General features: G+C 39.3%; 1 long non-coding RNA gene across 1 annotated transcript; it reads right to left on the reverse strand.

The window, feature by feature from the left end:
* Positions 1-5,894: 5,894 nt before the first annotated feature.
* Positions 5,895-26,933, reverse strand: LOC144582270 (uncharacterized). The gene is made up of 3 exons (XR_013534706.1): positions 26,875-26,933; positions 26,395-26,481; positions 5,895-6,231 (listed from the first exon to the last, which is right to left on the reverse strand). It is a non-coding gene; the product is annotated as an uncharacterized LOC144582270 (long non-coding RNA).

The following is a 26,933-nucleotide window of genomic DNA, read 5'->3' on the forward strand; positions in this document are numbered from 1 at the left end:
GAACTCAAACAGATTTACAGGAAAAAAACAAACAAGCCCATTCAAAAGTGGGGAAAGGATATGAACAGACACTTTACGAAAGAAGACATATATGAGGCCAACAATCATATGAAAAAGTGCTCGTCGTCACTGGTCATCAGAGAGATGCACATCAAAACCACATTGAGATACCATCTCACGCCAGTTAGAATGGCGATCATTAAAAAATCTGGAGACAACAGATGCTGGAGAGGATGTGGAGAAAAAGGAACACTTTTACACTGTTGGTGGGAGTGTAAATTAGTTCAACCATTGTGGAAGACAGTGTGGCGATTCCTCAAGGCCCTAGAAATAGAAATTCCATTTGACCCAGCAATCCCATTATTGGGTATATATCCAAAGGACTATAAATCGTTCTACTATAAGGACACATGCACACGAATGTTCATTGCAGCACTGTTTACAATAGCAAAGACCTGGAATCAACCCAAATGCCCATTGATGATAGACTGGATTGGGAAAATGTGGCACATATACACCATGGAATATTATGCAGCAATCAGAAATGATGAGTTTGTGTCGTTTGTAGGGACATGGATGAATCTGGAGAACATCATTCTCAGCAAACTGACACAAGAACAGAAAATGAAACACCGCATATTCTCACTCATAGGCGGGTGATGAAAAATGAGAACACATGGACACAGGAAGGGGAATACTAAACACTGGGGTCTATTGGGGGGAAAAGGGAAGGGCCAGTGGGAGGGGAAGTCGGGGAGGGATAGCCTGGGGAGAAATACCAAATGTGGGTGAAGGGGAGAAAGCAAACAAAACACACTGCCGTGTGTGTACCTATGCAACTGTATTGCATGCTATGCACATGTACTCCAAAACCTAAAATTCAATAAAAAAAAATTCAAATATTAAAAAACAAAAAAAGGAAGAAATAGAATTTAATCAATGTATTATTATCTCATTTGGCAGGTAATTAGAACTTTTTAATATCAGAGAGTAGATGCGATAGCTGAGAAGTTAAAGGTTGTTAATTCTCATATATTATCCTTTGATATTTTATGTGCCTGGAAGTGTTTTGGTGCTTGATTTTCCTCATCCTAAGAATATTTACAGAAAAAGGATATTTACTCAGAATACTTATATGTTTGTCCATATATCTATGGCAGAGTTTCTACTACTATTTAGAAAGTCCCTGGAGATGAAAATCCCTGGAGCTCATATGATTTAACTGTGTCACCACCCAAATCTCAACTTGAATTGTATCTCCCAGAATTCCCATCTCTTGTGGGAGGGATCCAGGGGGATGTAATTGAATCATAGGGGCCAGTCTTTGTCATGCTATTCTCATGATAGTGAATAAGTCTCAAGAGATCTGATGGGTTTATCAGGTATTTCCACTTTTGCTTCTTCCTTATTTTCTCTTGCTGTTACCATGTAAGAGGTACATTTCACCTCTTACTATGATTCAGAGGCCTCCCCAGCCACGTGGGACTGTAAGTCCAATTAAATCTCTTTTTCTTCCCAGTCTCGGGTATGGTTTTCATCAGCAGCCTGAAAATGGACTAATATAGCAAATTGGTACCAGCAGAGTGGGTTGTTGCTGTAAAGATACCCAAAAAAGTGGAAGTGACTTTGGAACTGGGTAACAGGCAGAGGATGTAACAGTTGGGAGGGCTCAGAAAAAGACAGAAAAATATGGGAAAGTTTGGAATTTCCTAGAGACTTGTTGAATGGCTTTGCCCAAAAGGCTGATAGCAATATGAAAAGTAATATCCAGACTGAGGTGGTCTCAGGTGGAGATGAGAAATTTTTGGCCATCTAAAGCAAAGATGACTCTTGTTATATTTTAGCAAAGAGACTGGTGGCCTTTTGCCCCTGCCCTAGAGATTTGTGGAACTCTGAACTTGAAAGAAATGACTTAGGGTATCTGGTAGAAGAAATTCTAAGCAGCAAAGCATTCAAGATGTTATTTGGGTGCTGTTAAAGGCACTCAGTTTTATAAGGGAAGCAGAGCATAAAAGTTTGAAAAATTTTCAGCTTGACTCTGTAATAGAAAAGGAAAAACCTATTTTCTGGGGATAAATTCCAGCTGGCTGCAGAAATTTGCATAGATAATGATGAGCCTAATAGTAATCGTGAAGACCATAGGGAGAATGTCTTCAGGCCATGTCAGAGGTATTTGCAGTATCCCCTCCCATCAAAGGCCTGGAAGCCCAGAAGGAAATAGTGGTTTTGTTGACCTGCCCAGGGTCCCAGTACTGTGTGCAGCCTAGGGACTGAGTGCCTATGTCCCAGCTACTCCAGCCATGGCTGAAAGGGATCAACCTACAGCTTTGGCTGTGGCTTGATAGGGTGGAACTCCAAGCCTTTGCAGCTTCTACATGGTATTGGGCCTGCAGGTACACAGAAATCAAGAATTGAGGTTTGGGAACCTCTGCCTGGATTTTATATGTATGGAAATGCCTGAATGCCCAGGCAAAAGCTTGCTGCAGAGGACCTCTGCTAGGGCAGCACAGAATGGAAACGTGGGATTGAAACCCCCACACAGAGTCTCTACTAGGGCACTGCCTAGTGGAGCTGTGAGAAGAGGGCCACCATCCTCTAGACCTCAGAATGGTAGATACACTGACAGCTTGCACTGTATGCCTGGAAAACCCACAGACACTAAAAATCAGCCCATGAAAGCAGCCAGGAGGGAGGCTGTACCTTGCCAAGCCACAGAGACAGAGCTGCCCAAGACCATGGGAACCCACCTCTCACATTAGCTTAACCTGCATGTGAGACCTGGAGTCAAATGAGATCATTTTGGGCTTTAAATTATGACTGTCCCACTGGATTTTGGACTTGCATGGACCCTGTAGCCCCTTTGTTTGGGTCAATTTATCCCATTTGGAATGGCTGTATTTACCAAATACCTATACCCTCATTGTATCTAGGGAGTAACTTGCTTGCTTTTGATTTTACAGGTTCATAGGCAGAAGGGACTTGCCTTATCTCAGATGAGACTTTGGACTATGGACATTTGGGTTAACATTGAAATGAGATAAGACTTTGGGGGACTGTTGGAAGGTATGATTGATTTTGAAATGTGAGGACATGAGATTTAGAAGGGCCAAGGGTGGAATGTTGTGGTTTGGCTCTGTCCCCACCCAAATCTCAACTTGAATTGTATCTCTCAGATGGTGATGGAGGCAGGTTAATTAAATCATGGGAACTGGTCTTTCCCATGCTATTCTTGTGGTAGTGAGTAAGTCTCATGAGATCTAATGGGTTTATCAGGGCTTTCCACTTTTGCTTCTTTGTCATCTTCTCCTGCTACCTCCATGTAAGAAGTACCATTCATTTCCTACCATGATTCTGAGACCTCCCCAACCATGTAGAACTGTAAGTCCAATTAAACCTCTTTTTCTTCCCAGTCTTAGGTATGTCTTTGTCAGAAGCATCAAAGTGGACTAATACACACCCTAACAATGAGAACAAGCATATCAGCCAAATAATTATAATTTAAAAAACAAAACAAAACAAAACAAAATCAATTCAGAGATCTAAGGACTTAAATCCAAATGAACTAATTTCTGGAAAGTGATGAGTCCTTCACTGTGATATTGTGAAATATATATTTGGTCTTCATCCAGTATCCTGGAACACAGCACCTCAAACCCTAGAGATCTCTGAAGAGATGTGTCTTTCTGTAGCCTAGTGAGATAGCTAGTATAGCCTGGGGCCCCTGCATATCCTTCGATGGAAGCACCTTGCCAGAGGATCCAATCCTGCAATTATAGGGCTGGAAATTTCAGCCTTTCCTGTCCCACCTCACCAGGGAGGAAATGTTGAAGATTGAGTCAATTACCAATGGCCAATGATTTAAACAATTATCCTTATGTAATAAAACGATTATGCCTATGTAATAAAACCTCTGTATAAACCTAAAGGGACATAGTTTAAGAAGCTTCTGAGTTGTTGAACACATGGAAGTAAGGGTGACACAGCCAAAAAGGGCATAAAATTTCTGCACATCTTCTCACTGACCTACTTCTGTATATCTCTTCTTCCAGGTATTTATTTGTATTCTTTAATATATCTTTTGTAACAATAAATCACTAACAATAAGTAAACTGTTTTCCTGGGTTCTATGAACCACTCTAGCAAGTGATCAAACCTAAAGAGAATTGTGAGAATGTTTGATTTGTAGCCAAGTCAGACAGAAGTTGTGGGTAAGGTGGAACTTACTACTTGCAATTGGCATCTGAGATAGGGTGCAGTCTTGTGGGACAGAGTCCTTCACCTGTGGAGTCTGTGTAATCTCCAGGAGAATTAAGTTGAATGGTAGGACATCCATCTGCTGTCAGAGAATTGGTTAGTGTGGAAGAAACTCCCATACATCTGGTGTCAACAGTGAGATATTAAGATTGCTGAGAGTAGAGTAATGAGAAGAAATGTTGGTTCCTACATTTCACCTTCCTAGGACAGAAGAGATCCATGGCTGTTTTCCTCCCTAGCACAAAAGCACCAGGAAGAGCACTCTCCCATATATACGTAAAGAAGAAACCAGTCAAACTTGGAAGAAATTAAATGTCTACATGTAGGCTTGCATGACAGATTAGAAGTTGTAGCCATGAAAGAATCTACAACTATCCATCAACTCTTTCCTATGGACCTTCATCAAATACAAAAAACTCAGGGTCAGAGTGGGATAGGAGAGAGAAGAGACATCTAAATGAGACACGTGAGGTCTTTCCCTCATGTGAAGCAACAGCTACTGAAAGCGGTGGCTGGGCAGGAGAGTAGAAAAATACCTCCAGGAGGCATTCAGATGCCCTTGCTAGTATGGATCTCATTATAGACTCCAGTATGAAAAAATCTGTGCCATGTTCAGCCTTTCAAGTCTACAGCTCTTTGTTTACAACATGCTCAGCCACAGTTACCAGAATTCCTTTAGGAGAACTTCACCAAATATGTTCTATTATTGTTCTGGCTGAGTTAGCAGGACAGAATCTGAAGTAGCTAAAGAAAACTTTTTGTGAACTTGTCGGTCATGCAGGTAATTTGCTGAAAGAGGTCATAGGAGGAGATTTTATGTTCATTTCATTCTTTAAGTGAAAAAATCCAAAGTGATATTTTATGTGAAGAATCTCTAGGGGAACTTGTCAAAACTTATATCAATGTGAATATCCATTTTTTAAATGATTTTGATAATATCTGTACAAAAGGACTTTCTATCTAAAGTTATCCCCCTCTTTTAAAAATATCAGATTAAATTTTCTACATTTTAATGTAAAAAAAGCGGGGGAGGAAGAAAAACTGCTTATAGCACAATGGACTGTGGAAGTGAGAAGCTCCACCTTCAGTCTGGTCTCTTTTAGGCCAGTAAGACCTCAAGCTCAAGGATCCACATATTTTAGGACAAAACCTACCTATATGGTAAACTGGCCAAGGTCAACAAACTCAATTGTCACATACGTTTTCATTCATTAAACCTGATGCCTACTATGTGCTAGACAAATCTCTAAGCACTGAGGAGTTACCAGTGGAAAAACAGTCCCTGACTTTATGGAGCTGCCATCTTAGTTTAAGAAAAATACAGTAAATGAACAAATAAATAATCTATAAATAATAAATGCTAATAAATACTATGGAGAAAAGTAAGACAGGAAAAAAGGATAGGGAGGCATAGAGGGAAGATTTAAAGAACTTATATTAATCAAAAGAAAATTATTAACAGCGCAGATACTCAGAAAGTAACTCAATAGAAATGCAGGCATAAATTAAATGGGCATTTCACAGAAGAAGAAACCTGAATGCCTAACAAACATAAAAATAAATCACTAATCTTCAGGAAAATAAAAATCAAATAGACACTATTTCCTAAGATTTTATCAGAAAAAAGTATTGTCTGAGAATACCAAGTATTGGCAAGGCTGTGAAATAACAGCAACTGTCATCCACTATTAGTCAGTAGTATAAAATTGGCTTCACCTCTTTAGATACAGCGTGGCATTATTTATTAAAATTGAATAGATGACTTCCAAGCAAATCCACTCAATAGTAATTTCTAAGGATAAGCTAGACAATGCTTTGAACAACATATCCAAAGTGGCTTAAAACAACAAAGGTTTTTGTGTCACTCATGCTGCAATGCCATTGTGGGTTGGCTGGAGACTCAGCTCCATGTCTTTGTCAGCCTTACTTGTGGATCCATGCTGATGAGGCAGCTGCTAGGCAGAACACTTCCAGACACTGTAGAAGAGAAAAAAGAACCTTGCATGTATTGCCTCTCAAAGCCTCTGCCCAGAAAGGTTACACATCACTTAGCTCACATTTCATTAGTCCAACATGGCCATACCTAAATTAAATGTGCAGTGAAGTACAATCCTAACAGGAACCTTGACAAGAAACAGCAGCAGAATATACAGGAAGAGCCTTGATGGCTCTTACAATATATTCCCTAGACAAACCCTTGTGCATGCATACCAGAACCACACACAGATTCAAAAGCAGCACTGGTTATTAAAGCACAAAATATCTGCTAACAGCAAGACAGATAAACAAATTATGTTATACTCACAAGCAAAATATGAACTAGGAATGAAAAAGCATGATCTATAGCCTTATACATTAGTATGTTTGAGTTTCAAAATGTTTAGTGAAAAGGCAAGTCACAGAAGCATACTGTGTGACTCATTACATAAAGTGCAAAATTATATAGAGAAAAATCAGACATATTGTGTTGGGATATATGCATATGTGGTAAAACTACACAGGAAAGCAAGAGAATGACTAACTAAAGTTACAAGCGTTTGGTTATCCCCGGGCTGGTAGGGGGTGATGGAGGCAGGAAGACATCGGTGATGAGCACACTCATGGGACTTCAAAGATACTGGCTATATTCTATGTTTTTAAGTTGGCTGGTGTACATGGGCATTTTATTTTATTTTTATTCTTTAAAAAAATGTAAGTATATATATATGTTTAAACATAGATGGAGTGTCTTAAACAATGTATAATTAAAAAAAATACTTTTCATAGTTGTGGAGCTTAGGAAGTCCAAGATCAAGAGGCCAGTAGATTCAGTGTCTGGTGGGGCCCTCTTCCTGCTTTGCAGACAACTGCCTTCTTACTGTATTCTTACGTGGTAGAGAAAGTTAAATCATCTCTCTCATGTCTCTTCTTGTAAGACACTCATTCTATTAATGAGGGCTCCACCATCATAATCTTGTTGGGGCACAGTAAATGATACTCCAAAATATGCAACTTTGGACTTCAAACTGATAGCACCTGGGGAACAGCAAATGCAGGGAGGACTTTCTCTGAAGCTCCCTCATCTGACTAAGAGAAGTTCTTCTAGAAGGAATGCAATGGTCTTGAGCCCTTTCCCTATAATCTCATGAAATTAGAAAGAGTAAATCGCAGGGGGAAAAAAAAGGTGAATATCACCTATTCTTCTGAAGACTGCTATCTGAGACATTTCTGCATAAGAAGACAGCCTTTTCTCATGAATTTTCTCCCTTCAATCTCACATAACCTGTCCACCTCTCCTGAGACCCCAAGCCACCACTTCTTTGTGAGGCTCAAAACCCTAAACCTTGATCATCTGATCCTTCTTTAAGTCATATTTTCTGGGGCTCCTGTGTGTATGTATGTAATAAATTTGTATGTCTTTTCTCCTCTTAATGTGTCTACTGTCAGGTTTCTTTCAGAAATTCAAGTCATTGAACCTTCACAGGTAGAAGAAAAGTTTACTTTACCCCTACAACCTTATCACTTTCCCAAGGCATCACCTATGAATGCAGTCAAATTGTAAATTAGGACTTCAACATATGAATTTTAGGGAAACAAAAACATTCAGTTCGTATCATGTGTGTTATGTACAATATGTTTCACAATAAAAAGTTTACAATAAAAAGGTGCCTTTTAGGTGACCTTTACTGAACAAATGACATAATTATATGCCTTTATTGAAAACTCCTTGAATTTTCACCTAAGCACATCTCCAGTGCCAATGTTAAAAAACTGACCTCCCTAGATGGTCACATTGAGGAGATAGGGACTGGGTGCTACTGTGAAGGCCTATGACTTATTGGACTGTCTAAGTTAACTGAGAAAAAATGTTATAGTATCCAGAAAAGATTCTTATCTGACCTATTCTGTGGTTCCATGTGGCCTAATGAATATCTCATGTTATAAACTGCCCAAGAAGCTAACAAGAGGACATTCAACATCTGCCCTCGAATGTAGAAGTTGAGAAAGAGAATGACTCTCATGTAGCACATAGCATTCCCCACTCCTTTCGGCTATTTGTAAAATGTTGCATGCTGATATAGTTTGGATTTGTGTCCCCACCCAAATCTCATGTTGAATTTGAGAAGGTTCCTGGTGGGAGGTGATTGGATCATGGAGGCAGACTTTCTCTTTGCTGTTCTCATGATACTGAGTGAGTTCTCATGATATCTGATGGTTTAAAAGTGTGTGGCACTTCCTCCTTCACTCTCTCTCCTGCCACCATGTGAAGAAGGTGCTTGCTTCCCCTTTGCCTTCTGCCGTGATTGTAAGTTTCCTGAGGCCCCCTGGCCATGCTTCCTGTTAAGCCTGTGGCACTGAGTCCATTTAGCCTCTTCAAAATTTACGCAGTCTCAGGTAGTTCTTTATATCAATGCAAAAACAGACTAATACACATGTAATTAGCAGACATGAAGAAGAGATTAGAGCAGAGTAGGAGCTGCGCAGGTAGCCAAACTCTACAGAATCCCAATAGTTCTTTGTGGAGCTGGGATCTGAAGAGCTAGCTTGCCAAAGCATGCCCTTGTGGAATAAAAATAAAATTTTAAGCCCCCTGACTGACTGAACCACTCTTGGCCACAGAGAGTTTGGTCATGCCTCAGTATATTCCCTTCTTCACTAACTGATACCAAATCATTTTCCTAAGAGTTAAACAGAAATCAGCCCTGAAAAACAAAAAAATGGGAGACTCTTCCACTTACTCCAACATCAACCAACTGCTTCCTGCTGCAGGAAGACTTCCCTCCTTTTTTTGCAGTTTGGATATGGCAGCTGACCAGTTTCACAAAGCATTCCTTCCTGATAAATGACCACCAACCATACACTAGTTCTGGCCAATTTACAGAGGCTGTGAACAAAGCACCTTTTGTCCTACATTTCATCTTTTGATGTATAGAGTCTAATTTTACTGCATTTCAATGTTGTCTCCACCCCAATATAAACATGGGATATATGTAGCATACATGTTTGCTTACCATGCATGCATAAAACCTCCCTTCATTAGTATTCATATTGCCTGTGTTAAATATGTATGTTTAACCAAATAATTTATCATAAAACTCTTGCTGTCCCATTGTTCTTCTGGTAAAGCATCTGCTTTCAGTCTCAGCTGAATGCTTTGCTTCTCAGCTACAGGTTTCAACCCTTCATAAGACATAAAGCTTTCCTTTCCATATTTATAAATCTCATGATCTTATTTTGACACCTTCAGTGAGCAACAGTGATCTTTTGCTGAAGTCACACAATATGCTGAATAACCTAGGCCAGCATTAGACAAATACTGAGTGTTTGTAAAAAAATAATAACAATCTGTGAACTCCTATGAGAAATCAAGTTTGTGAAAACACAAAGAAGTAGAATGGCTCAGTTTCTGTTCTTTAGTCCTGTAACTGGGAAAATATAGAACGAAAAAATTATAAACACTTTGACATGGCCCAGATTGATGACAAACATCTAACCTTCACCAACTGTGCTGTCTACAGAAGCAAAGAGGAATGGATGATTGGGGCAATTACAGGGGCAATCTAGGTAAATTCACCATTCTTAGTAAGAAAGAATCTTTTACAAAATCCAGAAATAGCATCTATCTATTTCATCTATGTTAATTAATTACATAAATCATAAGAAAGTGAGCATAAGGAAAAATAAACTTTAAATTTTCAACTTGAACACTGGCTAGCTTGTGCAACTGTCCCAGAATAATTTCAATTGCATATGATTAAAAAATAATAAGAGGCCAGGTATGGTGGTTTATATCTGTAATGCCAAAACCTTGGGAAGCCAAGTCAGGTGGATCACCTGAGGTCAGGAGTTCAAGACCAGCCTGGCCAACATGGTAAAACCCAATCTCTACTAAAACTACAATAATTAGCCTACAATAATTACAGGTGGTGCACACCTGTAATTCCAGCTGCTCTGGAGGCTGAGGAAGGAGAATTGCTCATACCTTGGAGGTAGAGATTGTAGTGAGCTGAGATCATGCCACTGCACTTCAACCTGGGTGGCACAGTGAAACACTACTTCCAAAAAAAACAGAAGAAGAAGAAGAGGTGGGGAGGAGGTGAAAAAGAAGGAGAAGAAGGAGAGGAAGTGGGAGAGGGAGGGGGAGAATAAGAAAAAGAAGGAGAAGAAGAAGGAGGAGGAGGAAAAGAGGAGGAGGAGAGTAGTAGCTTAATCCATTGCATCTCAAACATTAATGTGTATATGGACCAAATAGGCACTTATTAAAATGCAGATTCTGATTCAGCAGGTCTGGGATGGGGCTTAAAATTTTGTATTTCCAAAAAGATCAGAAGAAGACCACACATTGAATAGCAAGGGCTTAAATATTAAGTGTGTTTATTAAGTCAATAGCAAGAAGTACACAGGCAGGCAGTTTCAGGTTTGGCTAATTCGAAAACTCTAAGACACAATGAAGCTCTTGCCATCCTTAGCATGGCAGTGACTCCGTTTGGTTGCAGGATGGCTTTAGTAGTTTGTTTAATAACTTTGCAGTCTTTAGTTTCCAGGGGTGTTTTTTCCCTTGATCTTTACCTTATTTCCCTTCCCATCTTACAAACTGAATTGTATCACTTACCCATTCCTAAACTATCTGGCAAGAGGAATGTAGTTTCCTCTTGGTTTACAGACTAATCTATAGATTCCCTGCCTCTCCCCTGGGGAAGGAACTAGTTATCTCCAAGATATAGCAATCAGGTATTTGAACAAAATCTGTAACTAAATAAGAAGAGCTATTACATAGATAACCTGCAATGTCTGCTACAGGCCTTTAGCAATTTACACTAAATTAAATGCATAGCAAGGTGACATGCCTTACTGAGAAAGCACTCACTGTTCTGGAAGGAAAAAAAATCCCTCATAGATTATATCTATTGCTAGGCCTAGAAATTTTTGTTTGTAATTGTGGGGGTTTTAGTTTGGCCTGGACAGCTGAGAGAAGGAATTAGAATAATATAGGATATGAATGATATCTGATCTATCTAGTCATTTGCATTGGCTAGAGACCTTGTGAAATGTGGAGTTAAAAGCAGAAATTGAAGTGACTGCACAGCAGTTTTGTGACTCTAGGGCCCTGATAACCAATGTGGCCCAGAGTTTGAGAAGATGTCATTTTCCCTACCTCTGCTTGGCATCTGATGTTCTGAGTTGAGTAGGCTTGGAAGCCTATGGAAACAATAAATTTGTCGCAGCCATTGATATTCCTGTGGTGGGCAAAGGTCATTCCCAAATACCTTGAGGGAATTCATAAGAAGAAGGTATCAGAGTCCAAGGAAAAGAAAAATGTGGTTACTTCATAAAGACTCAGCTGGTTATAGGCACATATTAGATATTGCTAGGTATCCCTGGGCAGACACTGCAAATAACTGGGCAACAATTTGGGAGCTAATTTTCAATAGATGAGCTGGTTTGGGTTCCTGCTATTAGCATCCATGTATAGGAAGGAAATGTGACCTACTTTATTGTCACAGGCTGTGACAGGCACCTAATACAACACTATTTCTAAAACAAATACACGAAAAATTGTAATAGTACTCATAAACTTCCCATTTCTTGAGTCCTTAATATGAAACAGGTGTTTTTCAAGCACTTCACATACTGATTCATTCAGTAACCCAAAAAAGCTTATAAGATAAATGTTACCACTGGCCTTAGTTAAAACTAAAGGACCAAAACATTTATCAACTTGCTTGAGATGACATTGTGAGGAAAAATTGAACAAGGATTCAAACTCATGCTGTCTCAGACCTTAGGTCCTGAAGCAGCTAATATTACTGCCATTGTACTGAGAGTCAGTCACCTTACACATTTTATTTTATTTAATCTTTCTAATGGTCTTATTATTTTTTTCCTGATTTTACAGGTGAAGAAATGAAAGGGCAGAAATTTGTAATTTGTGAAGCCAGCATTTAAAACCAGGCTGTCTGACTCCTAACCACTATGTTCTACTCCTTTCCCTGCAATAGCAGTTACTGGCATTTATATTATTTCTGTGATTATTTTTTTTAACAAGGCAGTCTCTCCCCAACCCTTGAACTAAAGAATTGTGGCCTCTCTACAACTGATGTAAAAGGAAAAAGTTTGAATGATATTGTATTGACCTACTTTATTCAGTTTACTAAGAAAATTTCCTGGCATGCCTGGGGCATTACCATTCCAATGCCTTTGGTGCTTAAGAATTAACTTTACCCAAAGTAGATCCATACCAGGTATTGTGAAATCTGGTAAAGTGCTAAAATCTAGGCCCTTGACTTTTCATTCAGGCCTCCAGAATCTAAGCCCAAGGCAATTATTTCTTTACTCTTTATCTCTCCAGGAGAGTTGAGCAGAAGCATTGTTTCTATTCTATCAATTTCATTTCCAGGTCCTTCCTTTTACTTTCTAGCACTAACACTCTCAAACCTTTTGTCTTATATTACAAACCTGTTTTGCTTTCCTAAATAATATGGTTTGGCTGTCCCCACCCAAACATCACCTTTAATTGTAATAATCTCCCATGTGTTGAGAGTGTGGCCAGGTGGAGAATCATGGGGACAGGTTTCCTCAGACTGTTCTTGTGGTAGTAAATAAGTCTCATGAGATCTAATGGTTTTATAAATTGGAGTTCCCCTGTACAATTCCTCTCTTTCCTGCCATGATGTAAGATGTCCCTTTATGATTGTGATGCCTCCCCAGCCATGTGGAACTGTGAGACCACTAAACATCTTTTCTTTATAAATTACTCAGTCTGGAGTATGTCTTTATTAGCAGCATAAGACTAATATAGTAAACTGGTACCAGGTAGTGGGGTACTGCTATAAAGATACCCCAAAATGTGAAAGTAACTTTCGAACTCGGTAATAGGCAGAGGGTGGAATAGTTTGGAGTACTCCGAAAAAGACAGAAAAATGTGGAAAAGTTTGGAACTTCCTAGAGATTTGGAGGGCTCAGAAGGGAAAGTTTGGAACTTCCTAGAGACTTGTTAAATGACTTTGACCAAAATGCTGACAGTGAAATTGACAAGGTCCAGGTTGAGGTGGTCTCAGATGCAGATGAGGAACTTGTTGGAAACTGGAGTAAAGGTCACTCTTGCTATAGAGAAATGCAAATCAAAACCACATTGGGATACTATCTCATGTCAGTTAGAATGGTGATCATTAAAAAGTCAGGAAACAACAGAAGCTGGCAAGGATGTGGAGAAATAGAAACGCTTTTACACTGCTGGTGGGAGTGTAAATTACTTCAACCACTGTGGAAGATAGTGTGGTGATTTCTTAAGGATCTAGAACATTCTTTATTTGACCCAGCAATCCCATTACCTGGTATATAATCAAAGGATTATAAATCATTCTACTGTAAAGACACATGCACATGTATGTTTATTGCAGTACTATTCGCAATAGCAAAGACTTGGAACCCACGCAAATGCCCATCCATGATAGACTGGATAAAGAAAATGTGGCACATATATACCATAAAATACTATGCAGCCATAAAAAAAATGAATTCATGTTCTTTGCAGGGACATGGATGAAGCTGGAAACCATCATCCTGGAAGTTGGGGAAAGATGGCGCTATAGGAGCAGCTCAGGATTGCAGCTACCACTGAAAGCACAGAGGGTGAGTGGACGCCGCATTTCCAGATGGATCTTTATTGCCCACAGACCAGGAGATTCCCAGGTGGAGGACCCCCATGGATTGCCAGCATGGCTGTTTTGGCTGGTGGGGTTGTTTTAGCTGGCACGGCTGTTTCAGCCAGTGCTGCAGTGCAGCAGCTCTCTGTACAAAATGCACTGGTCTGGTTGCCCTGTTAATCTGGCCATTGGAGATCTGGGAAGGCAGATTAGCCAATTCATCTGTTTAAACAAGGCTGAAACATAAAACATAAAGCCATGCCAGGAGATTCCCGGGCAGCCACGTTGTTTCAGCCGGCACAGTGGGTCACCACACAGGAAATCACACAGATCCCAGCACCCTTTCAGCAGGCGACTGGAACACCTGGGAGAGAGTCAACCACTCAACTTAAAATAAAAGAAGGCGGGGCTCTGAGGCAGGGAGCCAGGTGATCAGGCTCAGTGGGTTCCATGCTGACAAAAAAAAACAGCAATTGTAAACGCTCAGGGTTGAGAGTTTCACGGCAAGTACAGCTAAAACCAGAATGGCCCAGCTCTGTGGGGGACGAGCATCTGCCATTACCAAGGCACTCCACCCCTATTAAGGTAGTCTGCCATTGCTGATGCACCTGGCCGTTGCCGAGGCAACCTGCCATAACAAAGAGAGTCCGCCATTACAGAGGTGGGCCAACATTGCCAAGGCAGTTCTAAACACATCCATATAAACAGGACTACAGGGAAATACACATAGCAGCAGGGCAGAGGCAGAAGCAGGGCAGAACCCACAGCAGCTAAGCAAAGCCTCTGCAGGCAGTGATTATGCTGCCTCCTTGCTGGGAAGGACAGCCCTGAAAAAAAAAAAAAAGAGAGAGAGAGGCATCAAGGCAATGGATACCCATAAATAAAGCCCTGACTCCCTGAGACAGAGCACCTGGGGAAAAAAGGGGGGTTTATGAGTTCTGCTGCAGCAGACTTAAATATACCTGCCTAGCAGCTCTGAATGAACAATGGCACTCACAGCTCAGCACTTGAGCTCCTATAAAGAACAGACTATCTCCTCAAGAAGCCCACTGACCCCCGTATATCCAAAGACTCACCTCACAAAAAACTGATCAGACTGACATTTGGCAGGCATCATTCTGGGACAAAGATAGCAGAAGAAGAAACTGGTAACAACCCTTACTGTTCTGCAGCTGCTGAAGGTGACCCCCAGGCAAGCAGGGACCTGGAATGGACCTCAGCAGTCCTAAAGTAGAGAAGCCAGACTGTTAGAAGGAAAACTAAATAACAGAAATAACTTCATCATCAACAATCTGGACATCCACTCAGAGACCCAATCTGAAAATCAGCAACTAAACAGATGACAGGTGGATAAATCCACAAAGATGTGAAGAAACCAGTGCAAAAAGGAGGAAAACACCCCAAACCAGAACACCTTACCTCCTACAAAGGATCAGAACTCCTCACCAGCAAGGGAACAAAGCTAGACAAAGAATGAGTGTGATGAAATGACAAAATCAGACTTTGGAAGGTGGGTAATGAAAAACTTCCATGGGCTAGAAGAACATGTTCTAACTCAATGCAAAGAAACTAAGAACCTTGAAAAAAGATTTGAGGAAATGATAACAAGAATGGACAACTTAGAGAGGATTATGAGTGAATTGATGGAGCTGAAAAACACAACACGAGAACTTTGAGAAGCATGCACAAGCTTAAACAGCCGAATTGACCAAGCAGAAGAAAGAATATCAGAGGCCGAAGATCAACTCAGTGAAATAAAATGAGAAGGCAAGATTAGAGAAAAAAAGCACAAAAAGGAATAAACAAAGTCTCCAAGAAATGTGGGACTATGTGAAGAGACCTAATCAATGTTTGATAGGGTGTACCTGAATGTGACGAAGAGAATGAATCCAAGCTGGAAAATAATCTTCAGGATATTATCCAGGAAAATTTCCCCAACCTATCAAGGCAGGCCAACATTAAAGTCCAGGAAATACAGAGAACACCACAGAGATATTCCTCAAGAAGAGCAATGCCAAGGCACATAATCCTCAGATTCACCAGAGTTGTAATGAAGGAGAAAATGCTACGGGCAGCCAGAGAGAAAGGTCGGGTTACCCACAAAGGGAAGCCCATCAGACTCACAGCAGATCTCTTGGCAGAAACCCTACAATCTAGAAGAGACTGGGGGCCAATATTCAACATTGTTAAAGAAAAGAACTTTCAACCCAGAATTTCATATCCAGCCAAACTGAGCTTCAGAAGTGAAGGAAAAATAAAATCCTTTGCTAACAAGCAACTGCTCAGAGATTTTGTCACCACCAGGCCTGCTTTACAAGAGCTCCTGAAAGAGGCACTATACATAGAAAGGAACACCCAGTACCAGCCATTCTAAAAACATACCAAATGCTAAACAGCATCAACAAAATGAAGAATCTGTATCAACTAATGAGCAAAACAACCAGCTAGCATCAAAATGGCAGTGTCAAATTCACACATAACAATGATAACCCTAAATGTAAATGGGCTAAATGCACCAATCAAAATACAGACTGGCAAATTGGAGAAAAAGCCAAAACCCATTGGTGTGCTGTATCCAGGAAACCCATCCCATATGCAAGGATACACAAAGGCTCAAAATAAAGGGATGGACGAAGATTTACCAAGCAAATGGACAGCAAAAAAAGCAGGAGTTGCAATTCTCATCTCTGATAAAGTAGACTTTAAAGCAACAAAGATCAAAAGAGACAAAGAAGGACATTACATAATGGTTAAAGGATCGATACAACAAGAAGAGCTAACGATCCTAAATATATAAGGACCCAATACAGGAACACCCAGATATATAAGGCAAGTTCTTAACGACTTACAAAGAGACTTAGATTCCCACACAATAATAGTCGGAGACTTTAACACTCCACTGTCAACATTAGACAGATCAACCAGACAGAAAATTAACAAGGATATCCAGGACTTGAACTCAGACCTGGAACAAGCAAACCTGATAGACATTTACAGAACTCTCCACCCCAAATCCACAGGATATACATTCTTCTCAGCACCACATCACACCTACTCTAAGATTGACCACATAATTGGAAGTAAATCACTCCTCAGCTAATGGAAAAGAACTGAAATCATAACAAACAGTCTCTCAGACCACAGTACAATGAATTTAGAACTCAGAATTCAGAAACTAAATCAGAACCGCACAGCTTCATGGAAACTAAACACTGGCTCTTGAATGTTGACTGGATAAATGATTAAATGAGGGCAGAAATAAAGAAGTTCTTCGTAATTAACAAGAACAAAGAAACAACATACCAGAATCTCTGGGACACATTTAAAGCAGTCTCTATAGGAAAATATATAGCAATAAGTGCCCATATAAGAAGCAAGGAGAGATCTAAAACTGACACCCTATCGTCAAAATTGAAAGAGCTAGAGGAGCAAGATCAAAAAAACTCAAAACCTAGCAGAAGACAAGAAATAACTAAGATCTGAGCAGAACTGTAAGAGATGGAGACACGAAAATCTCTTCAAAAAATCAATGAGTCCAAGAGCTGGTTTTTTGAAAAGATCAACAAAATAGACAGACCACTTGCCAGATTAATAAAAAAAAAAAAAGAGAGAATAACCAAATAGATGCAATAAAAAATGATAAAGGGGAAATCATAACAGATTCCACAGAAATTCAAACCATCATCAGAGAATATTACAAACAACTCTATGCACATAAACTAGTAAACCTGGAAGAAATGAATAAATTCCTGGACTCCTGTGTCCTCCCAAGCCTAAACCAGGAAGAAGTCTAAACCATGAATAGACCAATAACTAGATCTGAAGTTAAGGCAGCAATTAAGAGCCTACCACACACAAAAAGCCCAGGTCCAGATGGGTTCACAACCGAATTCTACCAGATACACAAAGAGGAACTGTTACCATTCCTTCTGAAAATATTCCAAATAATCCAAAAAAAGGGGACTCCTTCCCAAATCATTTTATGAGACCAACATCATCCTGATACCAAAACCCGGCAGAGACTCGACAAGAAAAAAAACTTCAGGCCAATATCCATGATGACATAGATGCAAAAATCTTCAATAAAATACTGGCAAACCAATTGCAACAGCACATCAAAAAGCTTATCCACCATGATCAAGTAGGATTCATCCCAGGGATGCAAGGCTTGTTCAACATATGCAAGTCTATAAACATAATTCACCACATAAACAGAACCAAAAACAAAAACCACATGATTATCTCAATTGATGCAGAGAAGGCCTTTGACAAAATTCAACAGCCCTTTATGCTAAAAACCCTCAATAAACTCAGTATTGATGAAATGTATCTCAAAATAATAAAAGCTATTTATGACAAACCAACAGCCAATATCATACTGAATGGGCAAAAACTGGAAGCATTCCCTTTGAAATCTGGCACTAGACAAGTTTGCCCTCTCTCTTCACTCCTATTCAATATAGTACTGGAAGTTCTAGCCAGAGCAATCAGGCAAGAAAAAGAAATAAAGGGTATTCAAATAAGAAAGGAGGAAGCCAAATTGCCTCTATTTGCAGATGACATGATAGTATATCTAGAAGACCCCATAGTCTCAGCCCCAAAACTCCTAAAACTGATAAGCAACTTCGGCAAAGTCTCAGGATACAAAATCAATGTGCAAAAATCACAAGCATTCCTATACACCAATAACAGACTTAAAGAGAGCCAAATTAAGAATAAGTTGCCATTCACAATTGCTACAAAGAGAATAAAATACCTAGGAATACAACTACCAAGGAATGCAAAGGACCTCTTCAAGGAGAACTACAAATCACTGCTCAGTAAAATAAGAGAGGACACAAACAGATAAAGAAACATTCCATGTTCATGGTTAGGAAGAATCAATATCATGAAAATGGCCATACTGCCCTAAGTAATTTATAGATTCAATGCTATCCCCATCAAGCTACCAATGACCTTCATCACAGATCTGGAAAAAACCACCTTAAACTTCATATGAAACCAAAAGAGAGCCTGCATAGCCAAGTCAATACTAAGCAAAAATAACCCATCAGGAGGCATCACACAACCGGACTTCAAACTATAGTACAAGGTACAGTAATCAAAACAGCATAGTACTGGTACCAAAACAGATATAGACCAATGGAACAGAACAGAGGCATCAGAGGCAACACAACTTATCTACAACCATACAATCTTGGATAAACCTGACAAAAACAAGCAATGGAGAAAGGATTTCCTGTTTAATAAACAGTGCTGGGAAAACTGGCTAGCCATGTGCAAAAAGCAGAAACTGGACCCCTTCCTGACACCTTAAACTAAAATTAACTCCAGATGAATTAAAGACTTAAACATAAGACCTAACACCATAAAAACCCTAGAAGAGAATCTAGGCAAAACCATTCAGGACATAGGATTAGGCAAGGACTTCATGACTAAAACACCAAAAGCATTGGCAACAAAAGCCAAAATAGACAAATGGGACCTAATCAAACTCCACAGCTTCTGCACGGCAAAAGAAACAGTCATTAGAGTGAATTGGCAACCAACAGAATGGGAAAAACTTTTTGCAGTTTACCCATCTGACAAAGGGCTGATATCCAGAATTTACAAAGAACTCAAACAGATTTACAAGAAAAAAACAAACAAGCCCTTTGAAAAATGGGAAAATATATGAACAAACCCTTTACAAAAGAAGACATACATGAGGCCAACAAAAATATGAAAAAATGCTCATCATTACTGGCCATTAGAGAAATGCAAATCAAAACTGCTTTGAGATACCATCTCACACAAGTTAGAATGGCGATCATTAAAAAATCTGGAGACAACAGATGCTGGAGAGGATATGGATAAATAGGAACACTTTTACACTGCTAGTGGAAGGGTAAATTAGTTCAACCATTGTGGAAGACAGTGTGGCAATTCCCCAAGGACCTAGAAAAAGAAATTCCATTTGATTCAGCAATCCCATTACTGGGTATATATCCAAAGGACTATAAATTGTTCTACTATAAGGACAGATGCACATGAATGTTCATGGCAGCACTGTTTACAATAGCAAAGACCTGGAACCAACCCAAATGCCCATTAATAGAATGGACAGGGAAAATGTGGCACATATACGCCATGGAATATTATGCAGCAATCAAAAACGATGAATTCGTGTCCTTTGTAGGGACATGGATGAATCTGGAGAACATAATTCTCAGCAAACTAACACAACAACAGAAAATGAAATACTGCATATTCTCGCTCATAGGCAGGTGATGAACAATGAGAACACATGGACACAAGGAGGGGAGCACTACACACTGGGGTCTATTGGGGGGAATAGGGGAGGGACAGCGGTGGGGGGGAGTTGGGGAGGAATACCATGGGTAGAAATGCCAGATGTGGGTGAAGGGGAGGAAGGCAGCAAATCACTCTGCCACATGTGTAACTATGCAACTATCTTGCATGTTCTGCACATGTACCCCAAAACCTATAATGCAATAAAAATTAAAAAGGAGTTTCCTCCTCAGCTGCGCTTGGGTCCAAAGACCAAGAAAATTAAAAATCACTAGTAACCCTAGGTTTTCTGGGCTCATTATAATCATGGTGACCTCCATAGGTAGGTCACCCTACAATATATGCTTCCCTTTATTGGATCAAATGTCAGTTAGGAATTACCACCATTATATAGTGTAGGGGCAGAGTACAACCTTCCTCTTTACCCACTGCAAGATTGACAATACATAGATTAAAAGGAGAAAAAGGCATACAACTTTTTTAATGTGCATATGAATATGAGAGTCCTACAAATATGTAACTCCAAAAGGAGCTAGATAGTTGAACCTTAACTACCCTAAACATAGGGAAGCGGAAAGTAGGGGCTATCAGTGTGTTAGAGGGGTAGTAAATAATTTTTAGGGAAAATTAATAAACCCAAAGAATGATGGCCTGGGACAATGTTCTGAGCTTGGCAGGGAGGTTGCACAAAAGTGAGGGATAAAACTTTACTTTGAATGAAGTTTGCCTTATTATGCAGTTAAAGTCTCCTAGGTAATCTCTCAAAGTTTTTTCAGAATAGGTGAGGAGCCTCTCTGAATCTATTCTGGTTCAGAAGCTGCCTGATTCTTGAATTATTCTTTGCTTAATTCAACTCTGTTAAATGTCATTCACCTAAGGTTTTTCTTTTAGTAGATGGCGTTAGAAATGGGATCTGAAGTAAAGCTTCTAGTGATCCCCAGGAGCATCAAGTTACCAAGCAACGTACCATGTGCCCACTGCTTCTCATAGCAATTGGAGATCATCAATAAGTTCTCTCTCAGATTCCAAAGCACCACAGATTTGTGTGTTGAGCTATCTGAGTTTGAACACATTTCTGATCCAAACTGGGTTTGGAAGTCATAATAGAAACCGGACTGAGTCCAGAATCAGATTGGATCCAATGATTAACTGGCTTAGATCCATTAGAGACCTCTGGGGCCCCTTTGCCCATTCTTTGGAGGGAAGAGAGGCCAAGGACCTCGAATTAGGGAATTGGGAGCATCTTCAGGATGCCCCCAAGTCCTCCAGTTACTTTATGTTTGACTGGGTCAGACAGAAACTGCTAGTCAACAGCAATGTTGCAGAGAGTGTAAAATCCAGGATTTAGAAATTCACAGGAATTTTTATGTTCTACTCCCTTTGTTTCTTTGTCTTGCATACTTAGATAGGGGAAAATCATTAGCTAATTTGATCAAGGGGTTGCGAAAGCCAAAGCCAAGATTCAAAGTAAAAATGAAATCCTTAAATTCTGAAGAACTGAGTACCAGCTTGCAGATGCACAAGTATTGAACCCTAGAAGCAGCAATCACAAAAATGGTAAAATCTTATTAAAGATAATTTAAAGTTATAGTGGAATGTTTAAAAGGAATGACACTGAACTTTAAGAAGTTCTGAAAATAAGGGCTCTGAAATTATTCTCATCCAAGGATGCCTATTGATGTGCAGAAGCTTCTAAAAACATTTCAGTGCTGTTAGTGCTTTTTATAAAAAGACTATGTAAGGTAAACAAAAGCTTAAGTGACTAATTGATAAGAAAAATTAAATCTGCTAATATTTCGACTTAGTTACCATCCTGCCTTGAAGGCAAAAAGAAAGCTCTTGTTAAGTGTTTATAAAAGTAAGGCCCTCAGGTACAGTATGATTACTTTTTTTTTTAGATCTATTCATGGTGAGTCCAGGAATGAAGAATGCTTTCTCTGCTCTGTTTCTTAAAGAACTTCACCTAAACTCAGTAATTTTAGTTAAAAAACAGCTACATTAATAAAATCCAGTAAACTAAAATGCACCTTTCTGGAGTTTACCTAGCTGTCTTGAAGCCCTTTAGTAAAAGAAATGGAGAAGCTTCTAAAAACATTTCAGTGCTGTTAGTGCTTTTTATAAAGACTATGAAAGGTAAACAAAAATCTTAAGTGACTAATTGATAAGAAAAGTTAAATCTGCTAATATTTTGGCTTAGTTACTATTCTACCCTGAAGGCAAAAACAAAGCTCTTGTAGGTTAAGTGTTTATAAAAGGAAAGCCCTCAGGTATAAAGCATGATATCTTTAAAGGAAATCTCCATTTGTTAGGGCCTCTTTCTGCATCTAACCCACTAGGAATTTCAACTATGGGGAAGACAATGGTTTAAAGTTTACAAGACAGACTTTGCCTTTGAAGTTCTGTGCCTTTGAGATGTCAATTTTCTACCTTGTTTACCTGCGTCCCATCTTTGGAGATGCAAATTTAGAGCTGCTTCCCTAACAATTATTTAGGGCAATAAAACACACAATTGGAAGAATGATAGTCTGAATGGGAAAAATAAAAAAGATTTTAAAGCCAGCAAATAAGAATCTTTTTATGAAAATTGTGAGATCCGCTTCTGTCTATGTGTCTCTATGTCTGTGTGTTATGTGTATATGACAATATTTGGCAAATGAAGCTAGTTTTTTTTTTTTTTTTTTGAGATGGAGTTTCGCTCTTGTTACCCAGGCTGGACTGCAATGGCGCGATCTCGGCTCACCGCAACCTCCGCCTCCTGGGTTCAGGCAATTCTCCTGCCTCAGCCTCCTGAGTAGCTGAGATTACAGGCACACGCCACCATGCCCTAATTTTTTGTATTTTTAGTAGAGATGGGGTTTCACCATGTTGACCAGGATGGTCTCAATCTCTTGACCTCATGATCCACCAGCCTCGACCTCCCAAAGTACTGGGATTACAGGCTTGAGCCACCGCACCCAGCCATGAAGCTAGTTTCTAAATTGCTGTTAAAATAGGAACGGCTTCAACATTTTCAGTTAAACATAATTCAGTACTTGTTGATTTGACTGTGTGCTTAAGTTTTTGTTTTGAGCCTCTGAATTCATGAGTGTAGATATTACAGGTAGTTAGACAGACATGAGTTGGGCAGGAGAGAGCTCTCTCCCACCCACTAGGAATGTTGAGTGATGGTTTGGCAATTATCACACTGCCTCCCAAAAAGTGATAACTCGGCAGCCTGCATCAGGGAAAGGTCATTTCCTAACAGTTCACATTTATTGCACTGAAGTGTTCATTGAACGCAGATGCCAGGGAGCATATTCCCAGGCATGTGTACTAAGGGACAAAATAGCAGAGTATGACCATCTAGGGACACTCCACCAGAATAGGGAAGAAAGCCTCAGATGGGCATTCATGCAACTTCCTAAACACACTGCACATGCTTACTTCTCAAACATATGAGGGCACTGCACATGCAGGCAGCCCACCCTAAGGGAAGAATTATGGGAGAGGGGTCAGCCTATAAAGTCCTAGGATCAAGGTTAAACACTGCACTTGACCTTCACATGCTCTCTTGAATTTCTTCCAAGCATACTTTCGCTCCTATTCTAAATCTTTTTAAAATAAACTTCCACTCCTATTCTGAAACTTGTCTCAGTCTCTTTTTCTGCTTTATGCCCTTCAGACATTCATTCTTTCTTCTGAGGAGGCAAGAACTGAGATTACTGCAGACCTGTAAAGATTCACCAGTAGTAACTCAGATACCTTCCACTGGTAACATGAATAGGTGGCCATGGTGAGAAGAGCTGTAAGGCAGACTCAAATCCTATATGGTCCCTTCTCTGCCTCAGCTTCACCTCCTAGCTCTTCTGGGAGGGGTTTGATCTTCCAAGCTTCATCTTCACAGCTCTGCTGTCTGTCCTGAGCTTTACATCTGTTATGTAAATTCAGGACTCAGAGAGGCCCTGCCCTTCATAGCCATCTCTGGTGCCACACAGCTACTTGAGACCCAAGATGACTGGGTAAAACTCTAGGGAGGGTACTTGCATCATAGTTTCAAAATTCTTTTATTTTAAATTAAATAATAGATAATCATGAAATTTCTCATTTTAAGTTAGAATACTAAAACATAAATTATTAAGTTTAGATACTTATATAGGTTTATATAGTTTGACATCCTTTTTATATAATATAAACCTAGGCAAAACCATTCAGGACATAGGCATAGGCAAGGACTTCATGATCAAAACACCAAAAGCATTAGCAACAAAAGCCAAAATAGACAAAAGGGACCCAGTCAAACTCCACAGCTTCTGCACAGCAAAAGAAAAAGTCATTAGAGTGAATTGGCAGCCAACAAAATGGGAAAAAATTTTTGCAATCTACCCATCTGACAAAGGGCGAATATCCAGAATCTACAAAGAACTAAAACAAATTTATAAGAAAAAAACAAGGCCATTTAAAAGTGGGCAAAGGATATGAACAGACACTTTACAAAAGAAGACATACATGAGGCCAACAAATATATGAAAAAATGCTCAACATCACTGGTCATTAGAGAAATGCAAATCAAAACTACATTGAGATACCATCTCACACCAGTTAGAATGGTTATCATTAAAAAATCTGGAGACAACAGATGTTAGAGAGGATATGGAGAAATAGGAACACTTTTACACTGTTGGTGGGAGTGCAAATTAGTTCAACCATTGTGGAAGCCAGTGTGGCGATTGCTCAAGGACCTAGAAATAGAAATTCCATTTGACCCAGCAATCCCATTACTGGGTATATATCCAAAGGATTATAAATCATTCCACTATAAGAACGCATGCACATGAATGTTCACTGCAGCACTGTTTACAATAGCAAAGATCTGGAACCAACCCAAATGCCCATCGATGTTAGACTGGACAGGGAAAATATGGCACATATACACCATGGAATAAATATGCTGCCATAAAAAATGATGACTTCATGTCCTTCGTAGGGACATGGATGAACCTGGAAACCATCACTCAGCAAACTGATACAAGAACAGAAAATCAAACACCACATGTTCTCACTCATAGGTGGGTGTTGAACAATGAGGACACATGGACACAGGGAGGGGAGCATCACATACTGGGGTCTGTTGTGGGGAAACATGGGAGGGACATTGAGGGGTGGGGAGTTGGGGAGAGATAGCATGGGGAGAAATGCCAGATATAGGTGATGGGGAGGAAGGCAGCAAATCACACTGCCATGTGTGTACCTATGCAACAATCTTGCATGTTCTTCACATGTACCCCAAAACCTATAATCCAATTTAAAAAAATACATATAGCTTAAACAATTTATTAGATACATAATATAAAAATGTAAAGTGTGATATAAATCATGTATTGAAGAGAGTTATACTATTGTTTCTATTTAAAAAAAGAAAATATATTTATATATTTATAGCTGTTAATAAACAATTTAAGCAAATACTTTTCTAAATAATTATAATATGGTTTTCATCTACAAATACTGATGTAAAACAGTTCAAAATGTCTTACTAGGGTTTTCACTATATATTAGGGTTCCTAAGAGTTACTGTTCTCATTAAATATAATCAAAATTACTAGAAATGAGAGAATTCTTTACAGAGTGTATAAATACAAGCAAGAGATGCTTTTAGTGAAGAAAGTTGTAAAGACATGAACTTGCATGTTGAGGAAAAACTGGGCCAGGTGGGTGGCTCACGACTCTAATGCCAGCACTTTGGGAGGCCAAGCTGGGTGGATCATAAGGTCAGGAGTTTGAGACCAGCCTGTCCAAGATGGTGAAAACCCATCTCTACTAAAAATACAAAAATTAGCCAGGTGCAGTGGCAGGTGCCTGTAATCCCAGATACTTAGGAGGCTGAGGTAGTAGAATCACTTGAACCCGGGACACAGAGGTTGTGGTGAGCTGAGATTGCACCACTGCACTCCAGCCTGGGTGACAGAGCAAGACAGTCTCAAAAAAAAAATAGATAGATAGATAGATAGATAGATAGATAGATAGATGATAGATAGATAGATAGATAGATGATAGACAGATAGATAGAACTGAATATAGAAAGATGGGAAGAGAAGAAAACCTAAACAATTATAAGGGATGTATAGAAATCTTGTATGGTCAAAAGATAATATATTTATTTATAACATTTTATTAAAATTAGCTTTAGTATTGATAATACACTAATACAAAAGTAAAATTTGGGCCTGAGCATGGTGGTTCTCACCTGTAATCCCAGCACTTTGGGAGGCCACAGCAGGAGGATCACTTGAACCCAGGAGTTTGAGACCAGCCTGGGCAACATAGCAAGACCCTGTTAAAAATAAACAAATTTAAAAATAATAAAATAAACAAATTAATTAAAATTTTTAAAGAATAAAATTTGGTTTTCTCTTTTGAACAAAAATATCATGTAGTATTAATAAGACACTAAAATATTTTTGTTCACTTTTTGAGTAAACTGGAAGAGAAAAGATCAAGAGCAAGGAGAGAAGAAGACACAGATTCTATCTCACGGTATTTTTCTCAGGTCTTTTGATTATTTAGAAAACTCTCAAAGAATAAAGGTTTTTGTTTTTTAAAAATATGTTAATAATCACTTTGGTTAAATTCATGGCTGCCATTTTACAGCGACTTGTGATCTTACTTTTGTCAAGTGTTTTAAATCTTTGACATATTTGATGGGCTTCCCCAAATCAAATTTTACCTTCAAAATTAAGTCTTGTTTTCAAGCCTTTAACCTGGGAATGCTACATAGCGCCCCTG

This window comes from Callithrix jacchus, chromosome 4 (genome assembly GCF_049354715.1).
Source record: "Callithrix jacchus isolate 240 chromosome 4, calJac240_pri, whole genome shotgun sequence".
Classification (NCBI taxonomy): domain Eukaryota; kingdom Metazoa; phylum Chordata; class Mammalia; order Primates; family Cebidae; genus Callithrix; species Callithrix jacchus.